We start from the raw sequence: 13111 nt of genomic DNA, 5'->3' as shown, positions 1-13111 counted from the left end.
GCATTGGTTTTTGATTTCAATGAATGGTGTTGCTATGGTTACTAAAAAGAGAAATATTTGTTAAATTCCTTTAAAATGCTACTTCTCCTACAGTTTTGGTCTGATTTCAATATAACTTGGCACACAAGTAGACTGCATTATGATACATAATTTAGTGCATCAGTTTTTGATTTTGATGAACGGTGTTGCCATGGTTACTTACAATGAAATATCTGTGAAATTCATTAAAACGCTACTCCTCCTACAGTTTTGGTCTGATTTCAATATAACTTGACACACTAGTAAATTACACTAAGATACATAATTTAGTGCACCGGTTTCTGATTTCAATGAATGGTGTTGCCATGGTTACTAAAAATAGAAATATCTGTGAAATTCCTTTAAAATGCTATTCCTCCTACAGTTTTGGTATGATTTCAATATAACTTAGCACACAAGTAGACTACACTACGATACATAATTTAGTGCATCGGTTTTTAATTTCAATGAACAGTGTTGCCATGGTTACTAAAAATGGAAATTTCTGTGAAATTCTTTTAAAACACTACTCCTACAGTTTTGGTCTGATTTCAATATAACTTGGCACATAAGTAGAGAATAACTTGTGGAGAGATTTATGGAAGCTCACATTTAAACCAGAAGTTTCTTGTAACTTGATATGCTTTGACTTGAATTATGGTCAACTGAACAAGGTCACAATGATTAGAAGTGCAAAATAATCCTGCTCTGACAATTTTTTTAAATAGCTTAAATTTGTTTATGAACAGAAGAGGACTAAATTAAAGTGATTAAAGTAACTGGAAAACACAATATAACAATATTGTCTGAGATGCTTGATTTTAAAAAAACTTTTAAAGTGACACAAAATACTAACTTGAAATGTAGAGGGTGTTTGAGAATCTTGAAGCAAGGGCATTTGAATAAAAGAAACATGCAAAATTTTGCAGGAGTGTCTGTATTTTATTCCATTTCATTGTTATATGAAACACATGCAGAACTTCATATTTTAGTGAAAGTAAAAGAACATATTATTTCCATTGCTGCAATAATCGGACTAGTAGTAAGGTGAATAACAAAGAGTTATCTTTCATTACTCATTTAGAGGACTTTTATGCAAAAGGGATCTTGTCCTAATCCTTTTTTCCTTTCAAATTTTTTTAAAATTAATATTTTATAATTTATTTGAAATTAGAAAATAAGTTTCAAAAGAATATACATGTATGTTTATGATAAAAATGTAGGTTCCATTACCAGTTTGAGTTTTAAGTAACTGTTTTTCTCAGTTCTCAAGAGACAAGTCAGTAGACACTAGGGTAATGTTGAGTGTCTCTTAAAAATAATAATTAAAGAAAGGAACGAGTTTGAAAAAAGAAGGTTACTAAAGAGCATGCTTATGGGACCTGTTTCTCCCATTCCTGTACATTTTAGCTTGAAATTAATAGCCAATCAGTATCATCCTAAATGTTTCATAACATTATATTAACATTTCCAAATATTTTCCCTTAGGCCAAATAAAAAAATATGTGTGGTTCCGGTTACCCGACCTTCCCTTTTTTATACCCCCGACCCTAAACTTTTTTTGGCAATTTTCATATTCTTTCCGGAATTTTCCCCGATTTTCATCAATGGCTCCGGTTTAAGTTTTAGTTTCAGCAATGACGGCCTCCTTGCAAAACATAGTGCAAGTGTTTAATAGTATTAAGTCCAAAGCAAGCTAGCATGTAGGTGTCCCCTACCAATATTGACTAGTATATTATAACATCACATCTAAATGCCATTTGCAAAGCAGTGATAGGTATTCTTTAGAAAAATTAAGAAAATCATTTTGTTAAAAAAAAAAAAAAAAAAAAAATCTCTACCTACCTACCTTAATTTTTTTGGAAGTGTAACCGGAACCACACATATTTTTTTGTTTGGCCTTAGGATTCTTTGCAAATTAGAAAACAGTTCCTTTTCTCATGAACTACTATGGATGAGGAAGAATATATAATCTCCACAGTGTTAATATCTTACTTGATATAAAAACTATAATGCATACCCTTTTGTTTCAAAAATGATCTTTGAATGACATAGATTTGTGGCAAGTCATTTAACAAATAATGTAAGATATGAATTTAATATTTGAGATTTCATAAGATACATGAACTACGATGCCTCACGCCTGCATATTTATCTTGAAGCGCTGATGTGCTTCGTGAAATATGTTGGCAAGAAGTGTCGTAGTTTATGTCCTCATGAATTCTCAAAAATTAAATTGATTTCTTAAATATGGCCTTTGACTTAGCATAAGAAGGAGTTTTCTTGCTTACCTTTTTTGGTCAAAGTATGAATGATGCAACTCAGGTGAGCAACGTCACCAATGAGCTTTATGTTTGACCAAAACATTCATCAGTATGGCATCTTACCTTTTTTATCTGATCAAGACAAAGTCAAGTTGAGCTTAAGCTTTTACCCCTGTTGTCGGTTTCCAGGATAAAGTTTTAGGAGGAAGTCTGTTCCCAAGTAACTATAAGCCCTATCTAGACCAAACTTGAATGGATGATGCATCTAGGGATGCACACTATCAGACTTGCTCTGGATGCTGGGTCTGACCTAGATTTTCCAGATGAGTGAAAGGTTTAAGCTTTTGGAGTTTTTATCCATTCTTAAGTAACTATAAGCTCTAACTGGACAAAAATTGCTTAGATGGTGCATCTAGGGATGGACACTAGTACCAGACTTGTTTTGGATGCTGGATCTGACCTATATTTTCTAGATGAGTGACCAAGTTAAAGTTTTTGGAGCAGGTCCATTCCTGAGTAACTATCTAGACCAAACTTGCATGGATGATGCATTTTGGGATGTACACTATTAGGCTTGCTCTTGATGCTTGATCTGACCTACATTTTCCAGATGAATGAACAGGTTTAAGTTTTTGGAGAAAGTCCATTTCCAAGTAACTATAGTGTATGGGACTTACCTATACCAAATTTGCATGGATGATGCTTCTAGGGATGACACCTGCTTCGGATACTGGATCTGACCTACATTTTCAAGATGAGTAACTATTAGCCCTACATCTACCAAACTTGCATGGATGATGCATCTAGGGATGTACACTACCTGACCTGCTTCAGATACTGGATCTGACCTACATTTGCAAGATGAATAACTATTAGCCCTACCTCTACCAAACTTGAATGAATGATGCATCTAGGGATGCATACTACCAGGCTTGCTCTTGATGCTGGATCTTACTTACATTTTTCTGATTAGTGGACAGCTTTAAGTTTTTGGAGGAAGTCCATTCTCAAGTAACCATAAGTCTGACTTATACCAAACTCGCAGGGATGCTGCATCTGATGGAAAGTATTAGACTTGCTTCTGATGCTAAATCTGACCTTCATTTTCCTGATAAATGGTCGCCCGCATGGCGCAGTGGTTAGAGCATCTGCTCTAGAGTCGCGAAGTAAGGAGTTGATCCTTATGTTGTGGGTTCGAATCCCACTGTGGGACGTGGAGACCGGTCCTTCAGATGTGACCGTATAAACCGAGGTCCCGTGTCACAGTAGGTGCTGGCACGAAAAAGATCCCTCACTGCTCAATGGTCGTAAGTGCTGAGTATAGGACAAAATTTGCAGCTCTCCACCGGTAAGTGGTGGCATCTCCATATGAGTGAAAAATTCTTGAGAGGAACTTTAAACAACATACAATCAATCAATCAATCCTGATAGATGACCAGGTTAAAGATCGTGGAGTATATTTAGGTTCATTTCCAAGTAACTATAAGCCCTTGCATAGATATTGAACTTGGGATGCACATTAACTAGAAAAAAAATTTGGTATGAGATTTTCCTTACTTATACCGGTAGATAACATTTGTCGAAATGAGCTTTGTAATCTTTGATTACTTATCACTATGTTTTCTGTCCTTTTAATAAAGCATATGTCAGTTTCTTTTCCAGTAAGTTAATTAAAAAAGAAAAATGTTACACATTATGCACTCCAAAATCTGCATTACTATACTCAGATGGTCAATATGTCTTAGGAGAAGTGGTCTTTCCCAAGCTATACAATAGTTGTTGTAGAGAATTTCTGCAGCTGTTGTTGGTTAGGAATCCTTCAGAATGGGCAGCAGGTAGCACTTTGTCAATATCTCTGGATTGCTGCAGAAAGAATGATGTCCAAGCATCTTTTTGGCATATGGAATCTTTTGATGCCTTCTGAATTAGTTTTGCTGACTACAGCTGGAAATGTACTTTCCAATGAATGTTCTGATGATCTTTAACTTCTTAGTTGCCAGTATCAAACTGAAAAAAAAAGTTTAGATTGAGTTGAAAATGCTGTAAATTATTAAGAATTGTTTCTTTCTTTCTGATGGACTATTATGAAATGGATGACTGACAAACTGAAAGGTGGATAGAGAGGGTCCTAGCTTACCTGTACTCCTTAAATTCCAATCTCCTTGTTGATGTATCAATTCAGATACACTGGCACAAAAAATGTTAGTGGGGCTGTAAAGAACCCATATCCTATATTAGGTGCAGATGCACCTGTTATTATGACTTCTGAATTGCAGCCATTTGTCAGCAAGTTAGCATACAACAAACACTAAGTAGGACTCTTTCAAGTGCCTCTTTTTTACCACCTCCGTTCCTAATGAGTTACAGCTGTTCATTTCAATAAAACACCAATATCTTAGGGTGATATGTAAACATGCCTGGGATTCTATAATTTTCACCTCAAACTGACAGCAGTAATTAACAACAAATTCAGACTGATGGAAGCATGTCTAAGGTGTTGAACTGATTTGTTTTTTACTTCAGGTGTAAACTTTAAGGCTATGGGAGAACACATCGAGAAGTTCATGGTGCAAACAGAGGAATTATAGCGAATGTGATACCACCCATAAAGGAAACCAGGTAGTTTTGTTTTTAGTTCTTTATGATCTTTAAATTCATATGGCAAGAAAATTATAGGAATTGTTCATTTTTTAGTGAAGACAGGTGTGTTTATATAAAGATAATAGCACCTTCAAGATAATGGCTTATGAAGCAGCAGTGGGTTTTGATAACATTCTGATTAACAGTGGATGTCAGAAAACTCAAGGTGGTGCATGTTCCAGGGGATTAGAGAGGAGGAACAAGGTGAAAAAAAGTAGAAAGATGGGATAAGGTAGGAATGTGGTACTTTAAACACGAAAGAGGATAGGTTGAATTAGTAATTACCTTACTTTTAGAAGTGAGAAGATTAACTAAGGAAAAGCTATTTTAAATTTTTTTCTGGAACAGCTGCATCATTATTCATGTACTAACAACCAAAGAAAGCATTTTATTGTTTAAATAATTAATTATGAAAATAATTATGAAAAAAGGAGGTGGGGAGAGGTTGTGTAATAAAAAATTATATCTTGTCACTTTATCCTGTTACCTACTATTTTTGGTCTTTGACTGATGTTTTAATATATTGATTAACCTTTACCAGGTATGTCTTTTTGAAGCCAGTAGGTAAGAAGGGTAAAAATTCATGTTATTCACATTCATCCTTAAATGAGGGTTATATAAAGGTAACTGTTGTATAAAGCCACTGTGGGAAATCTATGTGATGTTATCAGTAATAATCATGTATGAATCTTTTTTGTCACGTAAACCTGTTTTAGAGTAGATTCAAATTTGATGGGTCCTCAATTTGAAATCTCCAAGGTTCTTGAAATGAGTCTGTTAGGCGTAAAATCCATCAGCTTTTCCATGGGGTATCAAGTCATTCACTTTAACAGGGGGAAGGACATACTTGGTGAAACCAAAAGCATTTTGCAGCAAATTGCTGGTTGGTATAAAAGGGAAGGATTGTCTTGCAGGTGTCAATTATTTTTCTCTCTTGAACTCCCAATGGAGCACTTGACATTTTATGAAGAGCCACAGTGTACCTTTCATTGCCTTGGTGAAACATTCTGTTTGATTGAAAGTATCTGAGGTGATCAATTTTTTATTGTTTGACAATGGAGATGTACACTGTACATGTATTATGCTTTTATTTATTAGCTCACCTGAGTTTTAAGCTCATGCGTTATCTCTAGAATCACTGGGCCATTTTTAACCAAACTTGGCACAGAACATCCTTGTTTATATAGGGTATTCAAACATTTTATCCCTGGAACCTCCTCACTATCCTGAATTCTTGTTTTTGGTTGTAGTTTTGCATTTCTTTCCACTTTTTATCCTATGAATGAGTGATGACACCAGATTGCCTTATATATAAATATAAACGTGTAGTGCACAACTATCCTGAAAAGGCATATACTGATTCTTCTCAATTTAAACATGCACCTTTATCCAAACTTATGGTTTCCTTATTTTTAAAAAAAAATATTTGATACGATCTTGTGTCATCAAGTGAGGCAATTTGATACAAATAACTTTGCTGTAGAATTCTGTTTACTAGTATGCTCTTCTAAAGCTTCAGAAATTTGCTTATTTAGAACAACTGCCTTAATCTGATACTTAAGGTAGTATTACGTGCCACCTTAAACTTCTTAAGGAGTTTATGCCCTTTCCTCCAACACTGAATCAAGAGATGAAGACATTATTCATCCTTTCCATTTATAGACCTTACCCTGCAGTCAGTTAGTGAACTCTAAAGTAAATAAACAAGGATAAAGACTTGTTATGATGGCTAGATAGAAAAAACAAGCTGGGGCCAGATAATAAAGATTTATGTGTAATAAGACAAATTGATCCATTGGGCTTGTAGTTCCATTGCACTGGTTTACTCTTTTCAGATGTGTTATACATTTTGTAGTCTGAGTACACATGTAATACAATCAAGATGCTTGGCTTTTACATACCTACTAGAAAAGGGTACATTTTACTTTATGAGATATAAACTGCATGCTGGTACACTCATTTGACAACCGTCAGGTATGTTTCATTTATGTTTTTAGGTGAATGAAATAAATATATAATTTATAAACTATATAGTATAAGTGCAAAGTGTAACTAGAATTCAATATTATCATTATTAGTAAATGAAACAATTAACTTGTTTAGTTTGTCATGGTAATAAGCTTCAGTTCAGAGTTGTCAGGTATACAGCTCAGAGAAAATGGGGTATTGTGGTATATTAGTTAAATTTTTTTAAAAACAGAGCATCTCGGAAATCTGCAACAATATTTATCAATTTAAATCAAATCTCAGTCTTTAACATAGCTGTAAATAGCAAGGCCCTACACATGTCTAATTAGTTCTCTTAATGAATTGTCCCCCAATGTTTAATTCAAACAATAATATAAAGTAGAGACATAATGCTTTCTTTACACATAAGAAGTTTTCTTCCAAGAGTCCACACATTGTAAACATTGTATAAACATTGTAAAAAAAAAATTTGTGAAATGGGAAAGGTTATGAATTTCAACTGAAAATTGGTGCATTTGGGTCGTTCAAAGAAAATATGAGCACCCCTTGATCCAAATACATGTATAAAACATGCTTTATAAACCTGTATAAAAGTTCTATCAGTATATACATGTAATTGAACATTTTGATTGTAGACTTTGCTCTATAAGATTTTTTTTTTAAAAAGTTTGAAATATTGGCCATTTTTAAAGAAATTTCCTGTAAATGGGAATAATGACTGAATTTATGTCATAATAAATAGACTAGCAAGAAAATTACATCATATCTATAAGACGGGTAAGGCCATTCCAAGTTTTTTCTCTGTTTAGCTTCCACCTATCTTTCAAAAACCTACTGATCTATTTACAAAAAACACACAAACCGAAAAAATTAAACGCTCTATTAATATGACTTTATAGTCATGAAAATGATATCATTCAAAAGATTTGATTTCATTACAAATCTATTTTACCCAAAGAAAGATCCATAATACTTTGCAAAATCATGATTAAAAAAATACTCATTTTATACCTAATTTGGCAGATTCTACACAAATATGAAAAGAAATTGACAGAATTTACAGGTATCCATCAAAATACCGGTAATTTCTTTGGATCTGAGGGTGTCAAAAACCGAGGCACACTTGGACTCTAAACATAGAAAATCCTGGAATGGCCTAACAAAGGGTCCAAACGAACAGTTGTTTTATTTGTTAGAATTTGAACAGGGCCAAATAAGGCTCCATTAGTGAACCTTAATTGCTCTTAATGCATATGTAGTTAAGTTTGGTAAGCTACTGATAAAGAAATATGTTAATATAGTCAAACCTTGTTATCTTACTGTGGACTGGGAAAAACTTCAGAATATCTGATGATTTGAGACATCAAGGTTTAAATACATAAAGAAAAAGTGGTTGGGTCTTCAAACTCACTTTAACATATCCAAAGTACTTGAGATAACTATATTCAAGATATTGAAGTTAAACTCATGTAGTTTAGAGTTGTTTATTACCATGTTGTACTAATTGTAAATCTTTTTGAGAAAAAAAAGTTGCACTTGTAAATTTCAGTTTGACTGTTGAGTATATAAATATTCTAAAAGTGATAAACTATCTATAGAATGCAAAGATAAATTTTATTTAACTTCATGCATATGGAATGTCATTTTTGTGTCACCTGCAGAGCAGAGCGACACTTAGGGATCACTTTGCCCGGCTTCTGTCTGTCCATTCATCCATCTGTCTTGTCTGTCTTTTGTCTGTAAACAATTTTTCAAACTGCTACTCCTCCTAGAATTTGGTCCAATTTCAATAAAACTTGGTACACAAGTAGACTACACTAAATTACATAATTCTTTCTATCAGTTTTGTGGTGTTGCCATGGTTACTAAAAATAGAAAATTCTGTTAAATTCTTTAAAACGCTACTACTCCTACAGTTTTAGCCTAAATTTAATATATGTCTCGGTACAAAAGTAGACTACACTAAGATACTAAATTCTGTATATTTGTTTTTGATTTCGATGAATGGTGTTGCTATTGGTAACTAAAAATTAAAACATTTCTGTGAAATTCTTTCAAAATGCTACTCCTCCTACAGTTTTAGTCCAATTTTAATATAACATGGTCCACAACTAGACTAGCCTAAGATACATAATTCTTTTTGTCAGATTTTGATTTCAATGAAAGGTGTTGCCATGGTTACTAAAAATAGAAGATTCTGTTAAATACTTCCAAAAGGCTACTCCTCCTACAGTTTTGATCTGATTTCAGTATAACTTTGCACACAAGTAAACAAAGTACATAATTCTTTGTATCGGTTGATGATTTTGGTGAAGTGTTACCATGGTTACTAAAAATAGAAATTTCTGTGAAATACTGTCAAAACACTACTCCTCCTACAGTTTTGGTCTGATTACAATATTACTTGACATGCAAGTAGACTACACTGAAATACATAATTGTCTCTTTTGTTTTTCCATCGCACTTAGCATTTAGCTCGGTTAAAAGCTCAGTTTCAAAGAAATTATTCAAGATATTTTTATCAGACTTCATATGCTGATAGATATTGATGAGAGCTATTCAACTGCATCAACATTTTTTGACCTTGACCTCACTTTTCTTTAATTAGTGTTTAGCTCAGTTTTAACAAACCATTCAAGAAAGTGTAATAGAACTTCATATGCTTATACATACTGATGTAAGCTATTCAACTGCATCAACATTATTTGACCTTGACCTTTCCTTTGACCTTGACCTTTCTATTCTAAAATTAGTGTTTAGCTCAGTTTTAGATAAACCTTTCAAGATATTTTTTATCAAACTTCATTTGCTGATGCAAACTGATAAGAGTTTTCAACTGCATCAACAATTTTTTGACCTTACTTTTACTTTGACCTTGACCTCACTTTTCTTAAATTCATGTTTAACTGAGTTTTGAATAAGCTATTCGGGAAAGTGTTATCGAACTTCATATGCTGATACATACTGAAGTAAGCTATTCAACTGCATTAATATTTTTTGACTTTGACCTTCCTTTGGCCTTGACCTCACTTTTTTTTAAATTTGTGTTTAGCTCAGTTTTAAATAAACCATTCAGGATATTTTCATCAAACTTAATAAATATGCTGATATGTATTAGTGAGAGCTATTCAACTGCTTCAAAAACTTTTCACCTTGCACTTTCCTGTGACCTTGACCTCACTTTTCTTTAATTTGCATTTTGCATAATTTTAAACAAATAATTTAAGATTTTTTTTGGTGAGCTAATGCACTTATACATAATTTTGTGAGAATTTATTATCTTTTTCCATTTTTTTAGATTTCAAATTTTAATTTTAAAGAAACTATTCAAGATATTTCATCAAACTTCATACACTAATACAAATTTTCATGCTGCATTACTAATAAACACTTAGTGATGCATTCATGTCCTATGGACATATTTCTAGTTTTTATCTTCCTTTGTTATGAGTACAAGCAGTAGAGCTGCAGTCTCGTCAAAGACTTCTGGTTTTTGAAATGTTGCTATGTTTAAAAAAATAGAAATTCTGTGAAATTTTTTCAAAATGCTACTCCTTCTACAGTTTCAGTCCAATTTCAATGGAAATTTGAACAGAAGTAGACATTAAAATACATAATTTTGATATCAGTTTTTAGCTCACCTCAATGAAGTTGAAGGGAACTTATGTGATACCCTCAGTGTCTGCTTTGGTGTTGGTGTTGGCGTCCCAGGTTAAAGTTTTTGGTGCAGTTTTCTGATTAAGTACTTCTATGCCCTACATTAATCAGAGATTTTCCAAGTAACTATAAGCTCTATTTTGACCAAATTTGCATGGATGATACATCTAAGGATGCACATTACCAGGCTTGCTTTGGATGCTGAATCTGACCTACATTTTCCAGAAGAGTGACCAGGTTAAAGTTTTTGGAGCAGGTTCATTTCTAAGGTAACTATAAGTCTTATGTTGACCAAACTTGCATGGATGATAAATCTAAGGATGCACACTACCAGGCTTGCTTTGGGTGCTGGATCTGACCTACATTTCCTGGATGAGTGACCAGGTTAAAATTTTTTGAGCAGGTTCATTCTGAAGTATCTATAAGCCCTATGATGACCAAACTTGCATGGATGATACATCTAAGAATGCATACTACCAGGCTTGCTTCGGATGCTGGATCTGACCTACATTTTCTGGATGAGGGACCAGGTTAAATTTTTTGAGCAGGTTCATTCTAAAGTAACTATTTGCCATACCTTGACCAAACTTTCATGGATGATACATCTAAAGATGCACACTACTTGACTTGCTTCGAATACTGGATTTGATCTACATTTTCCAGATGAGTGACCAGGTTTAAGTTTTTACCAAGAAACTATAAGGTCTATCTGAACCAAACTTGCATGGATGATGCATTAAGAGAGGAACACTCTTAAATTTGCATCAGATCCTGGATTTGAATGAATTTTCTGGATGAGTGACTAGTTTGAAGTTTTTGGATAAGTTCATTCCCAAGTAATTGCAAGTCCTATCAGATCAAAATTGCTTGTATTGCATCTTGGGATGTACACTACTAGATTATTAATTTAATGTGGGACTTTGCCTTACTTAAAGACAACATTGGTTGAGGTGAGGTCTGTAATCTCTGATTACCTATGTTTGATTTCAATGAGCGGTGTTTCCATGGTTACTAAAAATAGAAATTTCTTTCAAAATGCTGTTCCTCCTACAGTTTAAATTGGATTTCCATATAACTTGATACTCAAGTTCACTGCACTAAGGTACATAATTTTAGGTATGGGTTTTTGATTTCAATGAACGGTGTTGCCATGGTTACTAAAAATAGAAAATTCTGTGAAATTCTTTCAGAATGCTACTCCTCCTACAATTTTAATTTAATTTCAATAAAATTTGGTGCACAAGTTGACTAAACGAAGATACACATAATTTTAGATATGGGTTTTTAATTTCAATGAACAGTGTTGCTATGGTTACAAAAAATAGAAATTTCTGTGAAATTCTTTCAAAATACTCCTCCTCCTACAGTTTTAATCTGATTTCAATATTTAAGAAATGAATTAAATAGCTACCCAAGTTATACTGTATAACCTGGGTTGGTTCAGTTTACGCTTTATAAACCACTAAGTCATGTTGCCATGGTTACTAAAAATAGAAAATTCTGTGAAATTCTTTCAAAATGCTACTCCTCTTACAGTTTTAATCTGATTTCAATATAACTTGGTACACTAGTAAATTATACTAAGTTACATAATTCTGTCCATCATTTTTTGTTTTCAACAAATGGTGTTGCAATGGTTACTAAAAATAGAAATTTCTGTGAAATTCTTTCGAAAAGCTACTCCTCCTGCAGTTTTAATTGGATTGCAGTATAACTTGGTATACAAGTAGACTACACTAAGTTACATTATTCTTTTTATCAGTTTTTAATTTATTGAACAGTGTTGCCTTGGTTACTAAAAATAAATCTTTCTGTGAAATTCTTTCAAAATGCTACTCCTCCTACAGTTCCAGTCTGATTTCAATATAACTTGGTTAGAAGGTAGACTACATTAAGATTCATAATTCTGTGTATTGGTTTTGATTTTTTTATTGAAGTGTTGCCATGGTTACTAAAAATAGAAATTTCTGTGAAATTTTTCTACCACAGTTTTTGTTCAATTGCAATTAAACTTAAAGAAACCAAGGATCATTATTTTATTTATTGCTTTTGCCATAGTTTCAAGTCAAAGTGCTACTTTCTCTACTTTTGTTAACGAGGTTCGCTCCTGAGCTTTTGAACAGATTTATATCTTAACCTATATTTCAAAAATTCTGCATAAAGTTTTAATTCTTACAATAAATTTGGATTCTACAATGCCAATTAAACAATATTCAGTTAAAACTCCATGATTAAATTCCATTCCAAAGGCATTAAGCGAGGAACTATATTTTGTGGTGGAAAGTTTTTTCGAAGAAAATGATCATTATTTCTTTTTCGAAGTATTTAAAGTATGTTAAGTTTGGATTCCTATTTTTCCATGCAGCCTGCACACAGAGTTATTTTGTGCAGTGAACTGTTTTATACTGGTCCTAAATTATATATCAAATAAACTGTCATGGATTCTATCATCATATTTGATAAATATAGCAAATATATTGTGAAAAATCAAGAAAAAATAGCCCTAATTTAAGCTTAAAATTGGCACTTTTTTTAGTAATATCTAAAAATTAACATCACAGACC

The 13111-nt window shown here is 33.0% G+C and overlaps 1 protein-coding gene across 1 annotated transcript in view; it reads left to right on the top strand.

Annotated features, from left to right (window-relative positions):
• The first annotated feature begins 4653 nt into the window (after positions 1-4653).
• Positions 4654-13111, top strand: part of LOC133200160 (neuronal calcium sensor 2-like) — a 59222-nt gene continuing 50764 nt past the window's right edge. The window contains exon 1 of the mRNA XM_061335921.1: positions 4654-4901. The gene's annotated coding sequence lies outside the window, so the exon portion shown is untranslated. The remainder of the gene's footprint in view (positions 4902-13111) is intronic.

The sequence above is a fragment of the Saccostrea echinata genome, unplaced genomic scaffold, assembly GCF_033153115.1.
Source record: "Saccostrea echinata isolate AGI-Se365-2 ecotype Australia unplaced genomic scaffold, CSIRO_AGI_Sech_v1 ptg000037l, whole genome shotgun sequence".
Taxonomy (NCBI): domain Eukaryota; kingdom Metazoa; phylum Mollusca; class Bivalvia; order Ostreida; family Ostreidae; genus Saccostrea; species Saccostrea echinata.
This window is presented reverse-complemented; position numbering and strand designations above follow the sequence as displayed.